Here is a 19,062-nt window from a genome sequence, read left to right on the forward strand (position 1 = left end):
TCACATTGATAATTATGGGATTTGTTTCTAGTTTACTTTTTATAAACAGAGAGAAACTGAGGAGACCAGAATATTTTTCCGCGTTAAAATAATTTCTTGCTAAACAATGCACATGAAAAAGAAGATAATACTATAGTTTGCATCTCGTCAAATTTTATTACAGAATAGCAATTCGATATCTCGTTAAAATTCACTCTTGTAGGAAAATACAGTATATTGAAAGTCTACATACATTTGACAATATTAGTGATTTTGGGAAAAAAACTCTGTTATTGTAGTGCCTTAGTGCCTTTTTAGTATCAAACTATCGAGAAATTGTTCGAGACTGGCCCTCGCATCATTTATTTCGTCATTCGAATGCGAATGTCAATGGCTGCGCGTACTTTTCTTGATGCTCCGCTTTTCTGCTGTGAGGTCGGGAACTCCAGTGTTGATTTCACAGTCAAATTCATCGTCATCTACATCGACGCGATGTTCTGAGCTCTAAGCCATCTCCGAAATATCTTCGCCTGCCTTACTCGGCCTGTACACATCGCAACAAGTTCGTCTTCTGATGTTGTAGAACAGTCTAATTATGTAGAAACAATGCCAGACATTTCATTGAATGTATGCTCAGCTTAATCTTCTGATTCTCGAGACGCCAGACACTCTCGTACCTCACAGAATCTCGCATGGAGAAAACGATTTGCAATCGTCTTTGGCGTCATCATATGAAATATAGAATTAAATACCTTACATATAATGCAGGAAACAAACTAACGGAGATATGTGCTTTCACTTCGATTGTGAGTAAATTTTTTTCAGAGAAATTACTTTCGATAGTGAAATTTCAAGGATCATATAATTTCTTGATCACACGATTGTAAAATACTTGTGGTGTTCGGCTGCAAACTCGTGTGGATTTAGAAAGATATTCGATAAGACTTGTCGGGCTTTACCAGTGACATTGGAAACATGCGACAAACGCCGTAAACGTCAAAAGGGCTAAGGAACAGAGCAGTCTCTCACCACAACCAAGCTTTTTAAGTATCAAATTGGTTGACAACGACAACTCACAACCAAATGATCACCTTCCAACCTAAGGTATACATTGAGCTAAGCTACAGATCAGTGTGCAGCCAAACCAGTATTTTTTTCCTTCAAATTCGTTAGCTACGCCAGCTAACAACAGAACTATGAACGTATGCACCAAAAGGTGATGTGAAATCAACCGTTAACATTAAGTCGCCGGTCAAAGCCGACTCGTATCGAACATTCCTCTCGACCCCAAACCCATAATAGTTTCGTGGAGAATGAGGAAATAGTTTTAAGATTTCACTACAAACGTTTTTTGTTGCACTTATTTTAGTATTCAGTAGAAGTTCCCATTTCATCAATCTGATACTGAATAGTAGAGCAGGATTCAAGTTCAGCTTGTAAAGATTTTTTTTGTGTGGAATAGAGAGGAAGGGAGTAGCTATCCTCCGGCCCATAATTGCAACCAATGTTTAGTAGTGATCAGTAAAACTTTGTTAGCTCACTACAAATTTTTTCAACACTATGCCATTCTTTTTCTTGAAATTTTACTATCAGCTGGGATTTCCAGAAAATTCAGTGTCCTTTTCTTTCTGCAAGTTCTTCAGCTCCTTACAGCAATAAAAGATCTGATATGGGTGCATTCTTAAAGACACAGCTTGTTTGAACTAAATGAGCAATGCAGTCTCTACTCCCTCATGTTTGCCCATTCACAAACGTTTTATAGATGGCTCGAACATATTGCAGTTACTGAAACCTGACTTCTGTTTTTACTTATTGTCAGATACAGAGTTAGCAGTTCCAAAGTCTGTACTGATGTAGGCTACATTTTCGACTTTTGTTTTTCATAAACTGCCGTAAAACAGCTCCATCGTCATTTTAAGTGAAATATATTTGTTTTCGACTGCATTTAAAAACAGAAAAACACGGAACGACTTTGACTCAAACTTCTAATTCACATGGTCAAATTCCCATTGAACTGGTAGTGTTGCCACCCTTGATTTTAATTTCTCCGGAGGTTGTTTTGATTTTCTTATATACTGAATCTTTCTTCTGACAACTACTCTTTTTCAATTCTCTCACATTTTTCTTGCAGCCATGTGTCTTTGCTTTCCTGCATTTGCTATTTATTTCATTCATAAGTGAGTTACACTGCCGTATTCTTGTCTTTCAATGGACATTTTTGTACTATTTCTTTCTTTTGTCAATCAGTCCAAGAATTCCTCTGTTATCCAACATTTTTCACCATTATCTTCTTTGTACCCGTTGTAAGTTTGTATAACTTCTGTGGATTCAATCAGTTTTTGTGTTCTCTCATTCCTACTACCAAGCCAATATCCTTACATGTCTTTGTCTTCTGTTCCTTTCCCTAAAACCACCAATCACATTCCAGCCTTCCACATTTATTACATTATCATCTCTCTTCACACAGAATTACCCAGTTAATGTCTTCATATACTTTCTCACCTTCTATCTACGACATCACCGCATATACCTGAATTATTGCGGCTGGTGTTGCTCTGCTGTTGATTCTGATGATAACAAACCTGTCCCTCAACTGTTTACAAAATAACTCACTCTCTGTCCACCTCCTTATTCATAGCAAATCTTCCTCCCATTATACCATTTTCTGCTGTTGTTGATATTACACTACCTTTGTCAGGCCATATCTTCCTACCTTTCACTTCAATGACCCCCAATACATCTACATTGAGCCTTTGCACTGTTCTTTTCAAATTTTCTGTATTCCATACCATGTTCAGACTGCTGACGTATCATACTCTGACTCATAGAATGTTACCCTTTCGCTGGCTTTTCAGTCTTTTTGTCATGATCACTTCTCCCTTGGCAGTCCCCTCTTGGAGATGTAAATGGGGGACTAGTCTGGAACCTTTTTCCAATAAAGAGACCACATGACACTTTTTCGATTACATGCCACATGTCCTATGATTACACCCTGTGTGCTATTTATGCAGTGTTTTCTATTACCTTCTGTATCCTCATGCCTCATGCCGATTGTACTACCTTTTAGAGGGAGTTACCCTCCCCAAGGGCAAGAGGTTCCTCTGAACTCCGTCTGCTGCTCCGTCTGCTTTGATAAGGTTGCTGACAGAACAAGAGTGACTCTTTATACTGGAAGTCTACTGCCACTGTTACTAATAATATTTATTAAAAATTTGAAGACTGGCTGGGATCAGCTGCAGGACCCTGGACGTGTAGATTATAGGTCAAACATGTTACCCCTAAACCACAAGTATAAAACATACAGGCTCGATTTGAAATGATCTGAAATATCATTAACTGTAGGAGATTTTGCAGTCACATTTAGTCTGTTAAAATGTTTTCATTATCTTCCTTGCTGGTTCCTAGAACCCTTTCTACAGATTTTTTGAGGGGGTCACTTCATACGTCATGATATTCCATATGACTCTAATATAACTCTAGAATACGGGTAACTAATTTAAAAGTTAAAAACCAGTATTATATGAATGTTGGAGTTAGTCAGAATTTACACCCCGAAGTCCAAATATTCTGATAAATTATAAGAGGACTTCTCAGAAAGCTAGAGATGATTGGTCATGAAATTGAAACCACAGTGAAAATCCAATGAAGCTTTGCACATATGTGTTGGGCAGCGTCTCTAGTATGCTCATAGATAGTGTCACGTCACTCTTCTTAGTTCGGATTGCACAATGTGTACATAAAGATGCCTATAAAATAGTGCCTCCCACCAAGCATGGGTGCCTGACGTGAGATTTCACTTGATTTGATGTAACCCTCACATAATGTGTCATGGATTTCCTTTTTCATGACATGTCCGAAAGAACAGATACCATCTTCATATATATAGTTACGGCTCACTGGCCATTTGACCATCTTCTTCTGTGTGGATGCACAAACAGTGCATGAAGTCTTGTGGGAATTGGCAGTAAAGCCGTGAGTAATGAGTATAATGGGCAGGGGCACTATGAATATAGTGCAGGACAATAAGGTGCAAATGTGGGTCTCACAGGAGACGTACCAGAGATAAGTCCCTTTAGCCACTCTATCCTCTGTGTCCTCGGTGGCTCAGATGGACAGAGCATCTGCCATGTACGCAGGAGATCCTGGGTTCGAGTCCCAGTTGGGGCACACATTTTCAGCTGTCGCTGTTGGCATATATCAATGCCTGTATGCAGCTAGGAGCATTCATTTCATTGTAATTTAAGTGATAGCACTGTCTGTGAAAAGCATATTTCCAGCTTTCTGTCACAGTGTACTACACAGTTTCAATCTGCTTAACCTGCCAGGATTTCTGGCTTAATAAAGACTTTTGCACTGGAATATAAAACTCCAGTCTGAACCCTAGACAGTGATGCATAATCCACATATGAATTATTTTTACTTCTTGTATTACGACTGTAAATTTAACAGTTCATACTAAATTTGCTATTGTTATTAACCATTAATACTATTACAGAGCAAATATATTAGTATGTGAGTGTAAAAATCCCAAAGTCCCTAAAAAGGCTTCTGCAAAACATTGAGCTATCTGTTTTATGTAAGGTTTTAACTACACACTTCCGTAGAATAAATATGTACTTTTTCTACCTCACCTGCATTGTCTCATAACATTATGCCACAGGGCACTACTAAATTAAAATATTCATTATATGCTGGAAATACAATGAGAAATGTTGCCAAGTGCAAGCCAGGGAGAGATCCAAGTTTGGTTAATTTTTCCACAAGATGGTGCCATCTCAATTTGTTTTCCATCAGTACTCCTTGGAATTTCATCTAGTGTGTTCCCATCAGTCTACTCCTGGTACAAGGCCATGTCTACATATAGGCTATTTGAATTTTATATTATGGACTTTTGTAATATTAAGAGTTAAATTGTTTGCTGCAAACCAGTTGTAAATATGTTTTTTATTCTCCTAACTGTGTTTGGTAATGTGTTTAGGCTCTTTATTAGTATAGTTTTCGAAAAATCCTTCATTGTCTTTAGTAAATCATTTTTATAGATCAAAAAGTGAGAATGAGCCAAGTATTGAATAATTTGGAAAAAATTAAATGTTTCCCAAACTCAAGTTTAATTTTATTTCTGTAGTGTCATTTGTTAAGATATCACTCTGTTTCCTGTCGTTAAGATGTGCTTCCATTTATGTAAGGAGAATTCCTATAATTTTCTTAGTATAATTTCATGATTTACAAAATCAGCTCACAGAAAATTTCATCTCCATAATTTTTCTGATTAAGTTCTAATAAAACTGATTTTGTGACATTACATATTGCTTTCTCCCTATAGAAGCCTTTTATTCTGGTATAAGCTACCTTCTTCAAACATACTGAGAAAAGAAAAAGGAGGGATACAGACAGGGGCGCCGACTTATAAAAATTATTGGGGGGGGGGCACACTGGGGGTGTTGCCCCAGAAAATTTTCTAAATTTTAGATGAAAACAGTGAGTTTTGAAGGGTTTTAAAGCATTTTAGAGTCATATGATCAATATTAGAACCCTGAAAACTGGACTCTCGATAACTCGACACTCTGGGAAACTCAACAAGCCTGACACATTTTTAGGCTTTGAAAAAAAGAAACAAAACATAAATATGCATGGTATTTTTCTAAAAAGCTAATTTAATTTACAGTAATAATCATACTTATAGACTATTACAGAGCAGTGAATATATAGCTCTGAAAAGACTGAAATTATATTTAAATAAACCCTAAACTATCATTAAAAGAATAAAACATAAAATATTGCTGTCGCATAGTAATAGCACATTGATCAATAAATGAAATAGCTAATTTAAGCTTACTCTGAATAAGGCTCAGGGTTCATTAAATAAAAACAATATCTCAAAGTTAATGCTTTAATACAGTTAATAAAGTTAATACAGTATGCCTAATACTTTCAGTCATAAAGTATTTAAATAGTGGGTTTTAATTGGGTCTTACACCCTAAAAATATTTACGTATTTGAAAATAACTAATGCAGTACTATAGAAGTATAGTAATACAGTACTAAACTAGTACTAATATTTCTAAATTGAAAATTTAACATTATGTATGTATTTAATTCTCTATTTTATAAAGATTTTTAATATGCCATTATTAGGGCTAGAGTGTCTTTAGAAAGGTGCAAATGTCGACCGTCTGACTGGATTACTGAATATGAAGTCGTTGATGACTGGTCAAATATCCAATTCATCCAAAACATCTCGGTGGGCATGAAGAACAACAAAGTTGTTCAATCGCTTCTGTCCCATTGTTGATCAGAGATATGACTTTAGACGTCTAAGGGTGCTAAATGACCATTCTGCTGTTGCTGTTGTGACTGGAACTGCTTGGAGAAGCTTAATACACTTCACTATTTCACATAACATTTCTCCAACTGCAGGCTCTTGTGTAATGTACTTTCTTACATCATGAATGTTTTTTTAAGACCAATTGTTTTTTAATAGCAATATCAGGTAACATATTCAAGTGTAAGTGCATTCTCAATGTCTAGGTCATTTTTGAAAAACTCAGTTGATTTTTCCAAATTTGTTTCACATCTGTTTACTAAAAGCAAGCCCTCTTGTTCAACTGCAATGACCTGTGTGAGTCCAGATAAAGCATACTGCTCAGTGTACTGGTAGATAGGACTGTTTGGCTGTAGAAGTGGAAGGGTAGCCCACAACATAGACAGACAACAGTATTCATAATTCCAAGCACCCAAGCTTTAATGATCTTCCAGCATTAAAGGCTCTTAACAAATCTCAATTAAGCAAGGACATAAACTTGGTTACAAAAATATGTTAACCTTCAACCAGTGAATAACCCCAATAAAGAATTACCAATCAATAAAACGTAGATAAAGGACTGCTTTACAAGAATGCTTAAATTAAGTAATATCATGAAAGCCAAGTTACAAATTTTATGTTGAGCTTCAACAGGTGAATAACCCCAATAAAGAATTCTCATTTAAATAAAATATAGATAGGAAAATGCCTTACCAAAATGCTTGAATTGTGTAAAATCGTGAAAAGCTGAGTTACAACTTTTCTCACAAACTATTTAGGAATTTACAGCAAATAAACAAGTTTGATCTGTTTAACCAGAAGGTAACTGCCAAGTCCAAGCGACAGAAGCCACTCAGAGCAGACGACCGCCCCAACGCTGGTCATCAACCGACATCGTCACGGCCCAGTGGCCACCGCGCTAAAACAGACTAACGTTTCGGTAAGCGACCGACAGCAACACAGGAGTAACAGTGACTGAAAGTTAGAGTACGCCTTACGAAACACGGCACACCCTGAAGCAGGAGCCAGCACAGCTGACAAGCGGCCATACAACCGTGAGCAAACAAATCTCACGCCGCCCGTACTATTGCGGGAAATGATAGTGTGCGACAAGACGCCACGCGCAAAGCAGCAACCGTGCCTACCCCTCGGCCACAGAATGTGCCCTGTCTCCTTGTCTATGGTAATACAATTTATAGCACACAAGAAACGATTTAATAATGGCATTAGTTCAACACAAGATCAGTTAACAGTTAGGTCCAGTAAAGATTTACCAATGGATTTACCTTCAAACCAACTTCCGGACCACAGGCGGAAATTAGTAAACTTGGCATAAGTTTTCACCAGACCAATAAACAAGAAATCAAATTAAACAGTTGCCAAAAATACAGCCACGATACGCAAGCTCTTCAAGACCTTGCTATCTTACTCACAGTTATCATTAACGGCGAAACATACCCAAATGAATGACAAGAAATTCACCATTGAAAGCAAAAAAACAACACACCACAAAGGTTAAATTAATTAATTTGCAGATGAGCCAGTCACTGAAAGCTAAGTTCCACAAGATTAGGACTAACCTCACTCGGCAGCAATACATTTGTGTGCGTGATAACTAGGTTGCCCAAAAGGACTCCAAAACCCAAAACAACAGGTCACACATTAGCTGTCTTGTTCTCGGATACTAGGCACCGCTGGGCTAAGACAATCGCGACAAAAAAAAATATCTGAAATTACAGCTGCCTGCAGCAAAACAAATGAGTCAGGGTGCATGAACGTAAAGCACAAGCCACTGTTCCAGCCGGAGCGTAACCTTTTCAATAACACATACGGACAGAAAAACACACGTGAGCATAAAGGGAGCAGCAGATGCGTACCAAGCAAACTATACTGCGCCAAAATACGACCCACGTCGCGTCCACAAACCAGAGCACTGCTCCCGGAGCTGGTGTCTGCTCGCTGGACTGCCGCAACTCTCTGTCCCCCAGGAAGCGATGCTGACTGCCGCCTTGCTCAACGCTCCCTTCTCGGCCGTGCACAACAACTCTTCTCTTGTCGCCTCAGAGTGCGGCCGCAATGTCCGTTCTCCACTGCTGTCCGCCCCAGACTCCCGTACTCGCACTCACTCCCTCGTTAGGACCCGCCCAGACAGGAGGCGCTCGCGATCGCACATAGTGCCAACCTCAACCAGAGGAGTAATCGATAACGTCTTGCGCCCGATAGCCGCACCACGGCTCACTCAGTAACGCAGGACTGCAGCATTTCACAAACTTCAATGTAAATAGCTTTGTAGTATTCCTTTCGGGTTTTGAAAGTCAGTGGTGAGCTGATTTCATTGTTTTCATATTTCTTTGGTATACTTCCATTCCGAGGAAGCAAAGCTCAAAGCAAAGCTCAAAGGTTGGAGGAAGACAACATCTCCAATAGTTCCATGTTTATTAAAGCACTGTGGTGTCCAACCAATCTTAAGATTGGTGACAGCTTTGCTTTTTTACACAATATTTGGTCCCAAAAATATGCAGCCTATTCAGATGAACTTTCTTCCATGCAGAACCCTGATAGGGAGTCTTCCCATCAGCACTGCTTGAACCAGTTTGATTAAAAATGTACACACCAATATTAACTGCTTCTATCCATAAAGACTTTGGCTGAGTCTTTGACAAACCTACTGTCCACATAAGTTCTACAATAGTTTTCCTCCTGTATTTCTCTGAATGGTCTGAACATAAGGAAATGGTCTGAAGAAGGGTATGATGAGTATAATAGACATGGAAGAGATTCAAATCTCATTTCTGTGGTTGTCTCAACAGTAACATGCATTGTCATTTTGGAACAGCATAGCTGATGATAGCAATTGACATGATTGCAATCTGACTGCAGACAGAAGATGTTTTTTAAGTGACCTAAGTATGATGTGCTAGGTGTAGACACAGGAGATTTTTCAGTCATCTAAATGAAGCACTAGTGACAGTTATTCTTTGTAACACACAGTGCTCTAAGATGACACCTTCTTATACCAAAAGAAGTCACCATAATTTTCCATGCTAGTTGTTGCATTTGGAACAGTTTTTATTTTAGTGATAAGTATAGTGGTATTCCTTATTCATTCACTTCATTTCTTGTTGGTAATAGTGGACAGGTGACAGTTCTACAAGAAAAGGATCACATTCTCCATCAACATGATAAGCAGTTACATACTAGCATACACATGTAGGTATTTATTAACAATATACTTCACTTTAGAGCACTGATACTTTATTTTCTCGATTGTCTACAATGCCAACTGATCGACAACGGTATTAACACGGTTACTAGGTGTAACAAACTTCTGAAAACTGCACGAACTCCAATGCTTGTGCCACGGTAGGTAGAGGCCAATTGGCCACTGGAGAGCAGGGTGCAAGCAGGAAAGAAAAATGTTGTTACAGACTTGAGCTGTGAATGTCCACCATTTCGAAATGGAACTGCACTTTTAGTCCGTATCAGGTTTCTGTTGTGGCTGGACGGTGGTGGGTTAGCTGTTTTTGCGGAGTAACTGCTGCATCTGGGTGGCCAGTGGCTGGGTGGTTTCCAGGCGGGCAGTGGTGCTCTGTGTGATGTTGCTGTGCCATCAACTGTGGTTGGTGGCCTGCATTTCAGCGGCATCTTCTGCACTTAGGTAGGCTGGCTTGCACCGGTTGATGGACACTACTGCGTCTATCCATTTCATGCAGAGAGTGAGTGTTCTATCATTCTGTCCCATAACTGCATATGGGCCTCGGTATGGCGATTCCACTGGCCTGCGCAGTGGGCTGCATCAGAGGTAAACGTGCTTCATCATTGCCAAATCTTTGAACATGAAGATAGCCTGTTTTCTATGCTGTGAAGTTTCACGTGGTCACACAACCTCAGTTTGCCTGTGGAGTGTTGTGAGGAAGTCTTGAGTAGGGTGCAGGGGACCAGTTTGTTGTGTGAAAAACTTTCCTGTCAATAGCACTACTGGGCGAGTGTCAATTCACGAATCTGCCTTGTGGCACACTATGGCAACCTTCAAGGAACAGAGCAGGCACTCTACAATGTCATTTGAAGCTTTGCTGTATGGTGAAGTCCTCGTCATGTGTATCTCATATAACCAGGCCATTGCACGGAAGATGTCCACTTCCCACTGCTGACCCTGGTCGTAAGTTACTTGTTGGGACAGCCAAAATGTGAAATCCAACCACTGGTAAAGGTGCATGCCACATTCTCAGCTGTCTGCATTTCCAGCGGAAATACCTCTGGCCACCTGCTGTACCTGTCAATTGCTGTGAGGCAGTACCGGTAGTTATGGGTGACTGGGAGTGGTCCTACCAAGTTCAGGTGGACTTGTGAGAACCGAGCTTCTGGGATGTCAAATCTTCCTCACGGAGCTTGTATTTGCCGTGTTACTTTGCACTTTCGACAGGCAACGCAGGTCTGAGTCCATGTACGGCAGTCCCTCTGTATACCAGGCCACACAAAATGGAAAATGGAAAATGCTGCATTACTAGTGCCCTCGTAGCGCTGATTCTTGGATGGCTGAGTCCATGTAGAGAATCTAAAACCCTTTATCGTAGAGGGGCAGGTACATATGGCCACTGTGGCCTGCTGACTCGTCACAATATAGCAGCTCTTCAGTGCCTAGCAGTGGTATGCGATGCAAGTGCAAAGTCGTCTTGCCTCTCAGCAAGTCCTTTAAATTTTCGTCGCCATTTTGTGCTGCAGCTAGTACAGCAAAATTCACAGGTGCGGAAATGTTTTCACTCTAGACAAGGTGATGTTTTTTGAACCACTTACATGGCGAATGTCTCTTGTGAATTGAGAAATAAAATTTAGTTAGTTGATTTGCACTGGGGGATAGTTATTTCTTGGCTGCAAAAATGTGAAAGTCAATCGCTGGTGATCTGTGTATTATAGTGAAAGCATGCCTTTCCACCATGAATCTGAAGTACCTGCACACATCATAGGCTGCTAACAATTCAGTGTAAAATGGTGGCCAAGAGTACTGTTTCTCTGTGATCTTCTTGGAGAAGAAACCCAATTGTTGCCAGTACCCATTTACCTTCTGTTGTAAGACAGCACCGACAGCACGGGATGAGGCATCTGAGGAAATGGCTAATAGGGCATTGGCAATTGGGTGCGCAAGGAGAGTGGTCTGCAAGGAGAGTAGCCGGCCGAAGTGGCCGTGCGGTTAAAGGCGCTGCAGTCTGGAACCGCAAGACCGCTACGGTCGCAGGTTCGAATCCGGCCTCGGGCATGGATGTTTGTGATGTCCTTAGGTTAGTTAGGTTTAACTAGTTCTAAGTTCTAGGGGACTAATGACCTCAGCAGTTGAGTCCCATAGTGCTCAGAGCCATTTTTTTGCAAGGAGAGTGGTCTTCTTGAGGCTTGTCTGCAATTCATCAGTCCATGTGACAGGTGTGGAACCACGCTCTTTGGGGCCAGCAAGGGTGGCATGGAGTGGTGCCTGTGCTTCAGCAGCTCATGGTAAAAAACGATGATAGAAGTTGATCATCTCCAGGTAACGATGCAATTCATGCAATGTTTTTGGAGTCAGGTAAGTTGTATGTGCAGTGATGCACTCAGCTGTTGGGTATGTATCAGTTGCGGAAACCCGACATCTGAGGAATGTCACTTCCTTAGACCCAATGACACATTTGGCCACGTTTATGAGGATTCCGTAGTCATCAAATCTATGGAAAACCATGCATAGGTGTCTTTCATGTTCTTCTATGAATGGTGATGCGACCATGATGTTGCATTTTGGAGGCCATTGACATGTATGAGAATTCAAACAGTCCAAAGGGTGTGGTTATTGCAGTTATATGGATGTCCTCTGTTGCCACTGGTATTTGGTTGTAGGCTTTTACTAGGTCTAAAACCGAGAAAACGTTGTACCCCACCAACTGGCAAGCAAAATCTCCGATGTGGCACACAGGGTATTGGTCAGCAATTGAACGGCTGTTGAGTCCTCTATAGTCACCACAGGGATGCCAGCCATCTGGTTTCCTTGGTACCAGGTGCAGAGCAGAAGCCGAGTTGCTTTCTTATGGACGTGCCGTGTCTGATTAGATCATTGCATCAATTTCTGCTTTTGCAATGCACAGTTTGTTGGGAGCCAGACATGTGGGCTGCAAGAAAACTGGAGGACCAGGCGTGGTCCTGATGTGATGTACTATCGATTGTCAGATTGATGACAGCATGCCAGCGGGTTGTGTGACTGACGGGAACTCATTTAGCAGTTGTGCTAACGGCCCTGGCACAGCAAGAAAGTGTACTAACAACTCACTGCACTGCGTAGGCTGGCATGCCAACTTCAATGATGTAACACAGTCCAAAATGGAAGCATTCCTTACATCCAGTAAGAGGTCATAATAGGACAGTAAGTCCAGCCCGATTATAGCACAAGTCACGTCTGCAACTATAAATCGCCAGTCAAATGACCTCCATAACCCGACTTTCAGATTTAAAGTCACAAGTCCATATGTACGTATGACCGAACCATTTGCAGCTGCTAAGTCGTAATTTGCGTGTGGTAGCGGTTGCCACAGCAGGAGCATAAGAAATACGCATACGACTGAGCCGGTATACACTAAAAATTGCATCTTGGTTGTACTGTCTGTTACCACTAAACGTCGCAATGTTGTCCGGGCTGGTGCTGATGGGAGACCTCCCCACCAGGTATGGGGTGCTGCCATTTGTGTTTACCACCCAGGAACATGGCGACCTGCATCTGCGTGCTCTGTTTCCAAAATGACGGTGGTAGAAGCACTCATTCCTGTCCAGCGAGGGCGATGAATGCACACTGCATCATCCTTGTGACGGCATGCAGTCTCACCATTTGTATATGTCGAGTGCTGTAACGTGACGTGTCCACTCATCGAGGTGCGAAGTGATGTTGTCCAGCCTGTCTTTGGTGGTTGTTGTAGTGAAAACCTGCGGAAACGCAGCCTCGATTATTGTGTCCGCAACCTCTGCCAGCTTGCTCATGTTCTCCTCTTGCATCACCGTGAGCAGCATGTGATGCATTTCGGGCAAGCACAAAATCCCTATGGATCGTAGTAGAGAGTCCAGGACGTCCGGTCCAGCCAAGGTGCAATGATGTTACAGAAATTGTGACTTCTTCTTATCGCTGATTTCCTCCCTGTGCAACAACTGTCTTAACTGCTGCATGTTAGAAAGGGAGAGGCGCCAAATGAGCTCACTTTTCAGAATTTCATACTTCCCAGAAGCCGGCGGGTTGGTGATAATATCACTGACCTCACTAGTGGAGCAGCTGTCCAATAGTGCCACCACATGTGCATATTTTGTGGCATCTTGCGTTATCCCAGCAGTGATGAAATGGCTTTCGATGTGTGTGAACCAAAGTGATGGACACTCTGTCCAGAGGGCTGGTGCTTTGAAAGCCATGCAGTTCACTTGAGCAGCTGGGGCTGTCCCGGGGAATGGCAGTGGCTAGCGGGACTCATCAACCTTGGGGCTTCAGGCATGTAACGGGATGGATCCGCCCAAGGTGCAGATAGAACTGCCATTTGCTGCAGGCAGGGGGGTGGCGAGGAGTGCTAGGGAGGCTGGACATGCGCTTTCCTGGCAGCGCACTTGTGCCTGCTCTTGTTGTTCGAAGTTGCTCCTCGTGTTGCTGTTGTAGCGCGACCATCTCTTCCACATGTTAGTGCTGCTGATCGCACAGTAGCTGCTGCTGGTGTTGTATAAGCTGTTCCTGGTGGTGTAATTGTTGCTGCAAGTGCTTCATCTCTTCTTGTTGCTGTCTGTAGCGTTTCTCTTGGGGGACGAAAACAAAAAGAATTTTTCACTTTTTTTTTAATGTCGAAAAAGTGAATATTGTGGTGGGCCACTTGGCAACAGAATCAGGGATTGATTACACTATTATAATAACATACGTTGAGCATTAAATACCTGAATAAGAGCAGCATATTGATATATATTTGAGATCGTTCGGAAGAAACATTATCATTTCTGTGCATTTTTATAGTCGCGATGTAGCCATACCCGGATCAACACTAAGGGACCAGAAGATTTATAGACTTTAAAATAAATGCAACACTACACAAAAAAGTTGGTTCAGAAATAATAGGAAAACGATAATGTTCCTTCTGTCTCATGCTGCGTTCGGCCCATCAGCGTGATCGTAATTTCTGATGATGAAGTAACACAAAATAATTATCATTCAGGTAAATATGGAGATGGAATCATCAAGGTTAATTTTCGAAAATAAGCACACTTATCTTTAACACACGTTTTTTTTAATGCTACGTACCTTTTCACATTAAATTACAATAGATGACCATAGTGGTTAAATACTTAATACATAACAGTCAAAATGTCCTCTTGATGCTGTCTGTTCGTAATCAGTTACAAGAAACTACATGCTTTCTGATTGAAAAAAATAACATTTAGCATTTTCACTCAATATTTTCACATAGAATATAAAATACAGTTGCGGAACGCAGTAAGTCCGCGTCCGCCTCTCATGAAATACAAACAGTAAAAGGTGAGGCGCCAAAAGCCTCATTTGTCTTGAAACAACAGAATTCTTTTTTACACCATTAATCGATACATGTACATAGAGATTTACTGGCACTGCGCAAGAACGGCAAAGATAAAGAATAATAGATTCTGTCGCTGCTATGCGATGGTTCATTTCTTTTACCTTACAATTGTTCGATAACTTTGGCCATCAGGCGTTTACTATTGAGCGTATATTAATGTTTGTGAGGCGAAAATTACTAATATTACACTGCCTCCCATGAGGAGGGAAGGAATACCGAAGGTATTACTTTCATCCTCATGCACATTGGAATATTTGTAATTTTCGGGTGTAACATACAGGTTATTAAAAGTTTCATTTCATATTCATTCCATAATAAAAGAATTAACGCTTCAATTTGTAATTACTGACGGTGGATCATTGTGAATTTGTTCTGTGTTTCTATCAGTGTTTTCATGGATTCAGTCTTTCTTGATGATTCTTAAAATTAAGGCTATAAGCACACATATTTACAAAATTTATAAGGAAATAGAGTCACACTCCATTTTTCATCGTTGCAAAAGTAATTTGACTATCACAACTGGTACACAACTTTCTATTTTGACTGTATTCATTATATTGTCATCGTCTTGTCGATTGACTGCCTTGTCCGTTGTCGCACTTAATTATACATTTATTTTCGTCGCACATACACTATTTATGATAGACTTGGATTGTAGAGCGGCCACTGGTGATGGCTTCGACAAGGAAGTCCATATCTTTCGCTTTCAGGGCTCGAGTGTGGCTCTCCGAATTATTTCACATATGAAACAGATAAAATATCTTATATTAGAATAGCTTACAAAACTAATTTTATATACATGTGGGATGGGATTTAGGAAGGATCGGATCCTTTGACGTATTTTCGTGTGCTTATTTTCATTCGTATCGTGACCTCTCGTTAAAGTTTACATTTCAACAGTGTTCAGAGGTGACCTTGTGACTTGTCTCTGTGTACAATCAGTCATTATAATAATTACGTTAACTTCTCTATCTTAGAGTCTCTCGGAAGGTTTATGATACATACAAAAATGTTTTCAGTACTAGGTGTGAATGTTCTTGCTACAGAATGTAGCGCACAGCAACTGTGTTGGCGGTTGAACGTTTACATTATTTCGTCACGTGGTGGCTGTCCGCCTCCACTGTTGCGAGCAATCTTGAAATTCAGTCTGTGCGCGCGCACGTGACCGGAGCTTTCTTTCAGAGCGTTGATTTCGCGCTTGAGGTGCCGTGCGTCGCTTTTGTTCGGCGGATCGTGGCTTTGTGCTTTTTAGATTGCTGGAGGGAGCTTCTGCCACCGAAACTGCCTCACATCACTTCCTGTCCACTATCCAATTACTGATTCACAGGTAAGCTGCAATTGCATGTGTGGAATGACACTGATTATTACACACTGCACACATCAATGAATTTTTCACACATATGGTGCAGTAGAATACTGCCACTGATAATCGTCGAACTTTAAAACTTCACTTGCACTGTGGTGAGCGTCTGCGTGAACGGTGTATTAAATGAAATTCTCGCTTCATAACATCCCTCGGTGCTTACAAGTTGATTTACATAGTAATATTTACAAGACTTCATTTAAATCGAGAAATAATCTAATTGACCACTTTGAATCAGAACAATTGTTTCTTAATTAGTCTTTTTTTTTATTTATGCCTACGGTCACAGGTAAGCTATTATAAGTCCTTTTTCTTTGACCAAATTCATTCCAACCTCCTTTACAAATTAATTTCATTCATAGTAATCTTTATCACGCTTGCTTATTCATTTTGTAGACCCAATACATTTTTTTAGTGCTCATCTTATTTAGTGACTTGTGAGGGGAGCTTCATTTATGTCAAAGTTTCTCTCGTATGTGCTTGTCTTTAAAGAAAGTTCGAGGAAATTTGAAAATAGCAATTCCGCCTCGGGATTTCGTGTAGAAATACAAACAGTCGAAAAAGAAAAGTGGGCAAAGCGGGCCTACTCGCAGATCGTCGACAGAATTTTAATTACTCCTCAACCAGGTCGAATATTAGATTTACATTACGCATTACAAAAGCAATTTGCGCGTCGCGAACCTACTCATTTTTATATGTAGTGCCTCACTTCCTAAGCACACGTGCATCTTTACAAGTTGATCCTGAGGAGTGGATAGGATCAAGGATCTTAAAGGATTTGCACTTAGGAAAGGGATTCAATAATCACATAATCACAGAGAAAACAATAAATATTGCAGTGCGCACTTAAAATAAAATCTATCACTTGAAGCATGTATATCTAATATGTATCTTGCTGCAGCTTGCTTACTACTCTTTGCTCATTTCTTAGACTAAGTCAAGTTTATGCATTACGCATTTGGGTATTAATTATCATTTGTATATATAAGCCTCTCACTAGAGTGTTGTTGTTTGCTGCTGTCGCGACCGATGAAGCTTGGGCGAGATTCTTATTCTATTTGCTGCTAGCTTGTGAATTTGCAGTATCGCTAATGCTCAATAGTACCGTGAAGTTGGCATGATAAACCATGTTACTCATATGTTCTTTTACTCAGCTTGTTTATAGTCTGGACTCATGTTACTTTGCGTTATATAATAAACTTCCTTTTTATTCCATCACGCTTTTACTTAAGGTTAACGTCAGGCCTATTTAGAACAATTGCACTGCATTATCAATTTGTTCATGCTTAATCCTAGGTATCTGTTTACTTCAAAGAGATGTTATTTCATCGCTGGTACAGCACTGTGCTGGAACTTACAAGTTAAATCTACCGACTGTTTTGCGCTAACAGGTGGTGCCTTATTTACGTCACATTTGAAAATAGGGAATAACCTCATGGAATCGAATCTTTTCACATAACTTTCCTCTTTTGTCTGGACGTTTAAGTATTTCCTTTTAAAACAGGTCATTAATTTGTCCTCAATTAAATTTCACTTACTAATACTAAGCACATATAATCATCATTTTCATATTACTATTTAGCGAGAGAAGTGCATTATTCGCTCCTTCCTGCTCATTCTCAAATTACTATTTAGCGAGAGAAGTGCATTATTCGCTCCTTCCTCTTTCCTCATTGTGGTACCTCGGGGCTAATTAATACCTCTCGAGTACATCATTTTTCTTACATATTAACTTATAACTAAAATTGAAAATCGCCTCTAGGACATGTCCTCCTGTTTACATAAAGATTATTCATGTAAATACTTGTCTACAACTTATTCTGTATTTTATTTTCCAGACGCGTTGTTTTAATATACACTCCTGGAAATTGAAATAAGAACACCGTGAACTCATTGTCCCAGGAAGGGGAAACTTTATTGACACATTCCTGGGGTCAGATACATCACATGATCACACTGACAGAACCACAGGCACATAGACACAGGCAACAGAGCATGCACAATGTCGGCACTAGTACAGCGTATATCCACCTTTCGCAGCAATGCAGGCTGCTATTCTCCCATGGAGACGATCGTAGAGATGCTGGATGTAGTCCTGTGGAACGGCTTGCCATGCCATTTCCACCTGGCGCCTCAGTTGGACCAGCGTTCGTGCTGGACGTGCAGACCGCGTGAGACGACGCTTCATCCAGTCCCAAACATGCTCAATGGGGGACAGATCCGGAGATCTTGCTGGCCAGGGTCGTTGACTTACACCTTCTAGAGCACGTTGGGTGGCACGGGATACATGCGGACGTGCATTGTCCTGTTGGAACAGCAAGTTCCCTTGCCGGTCTAGGAATGGTAGAACGATGGGTTCGATGACGGTTTGGATGTACCGTGCACTATTCAGTGTCCCCTCGACGATCACCAGTGGTGTACGGCCAGTGTAGGAAATCGCTCCCCACACCATGATGCCGGGTGTTGGCCCTGTGTGCCTCGGTCGTATGCAGTCCTGATTGTGGCGCTCACCTGCACGGCGCCAAACACGCATACGACCATCATTGGCACCAAGGCAGAAGCGACTCTCATCGCTGAAGACGACACGTCTCCATTCGTCCCTCCATTCACGCCTGTCGCGACACCACTGGAGGCGGGCTGCACGATGTTGGGGCGTGAGCGGAAGACGGCCTAACGGTGTGCGGGACCGTAGCCCAGCTTCATGGAGACGGTTGCGAATGGTCCTCGCCGATACCCCAGGAGCAACAGTGTCCCTAATTTGCTGGGAAGTGGCGGTGCGGTCCCCTACGGCACTGCGTAGGATCCTACGGTCTTGGCGTGCATCCGTGCGTCGCTGCGGTCCGGTCCCAGGT

The 19,062-nt window shown here is 41.2% G+C and overlaps 1 non-coding gene across 1 annotated transcript; it reads left to right on the plus strand.

Moving 5' to 3' along the window:
- Positions 1-4,072: 4,072 nt before the first annotated feature.
- Positions 4,073-4,146, plus strand: Trnat-ugu (transfer RNA threonine (anticodon UGU)). The gene has a single exon. It is a non-coding gene; the product is annotated as a tRNA-Thr (tRNA).
- Positions 4,147-19,062: the final 14,916 nt, after the last annotated feature.

Source organism: Schistocerca cancellata, chromosome 3, assembly GCF_023864275.1.
Source record: "Schistocerca cancellata isolate TAMUIC-IGC-003103 chromosome 3, iqSchCanc2.1, whole genome shotgun sequence".
Taxonomy (NCBI): Eukaryota; Metazoa; Arthropoda; class Insecta; order Orthoptera; family Acrididae; genus Schistocerca; species Schistocerca cancellata.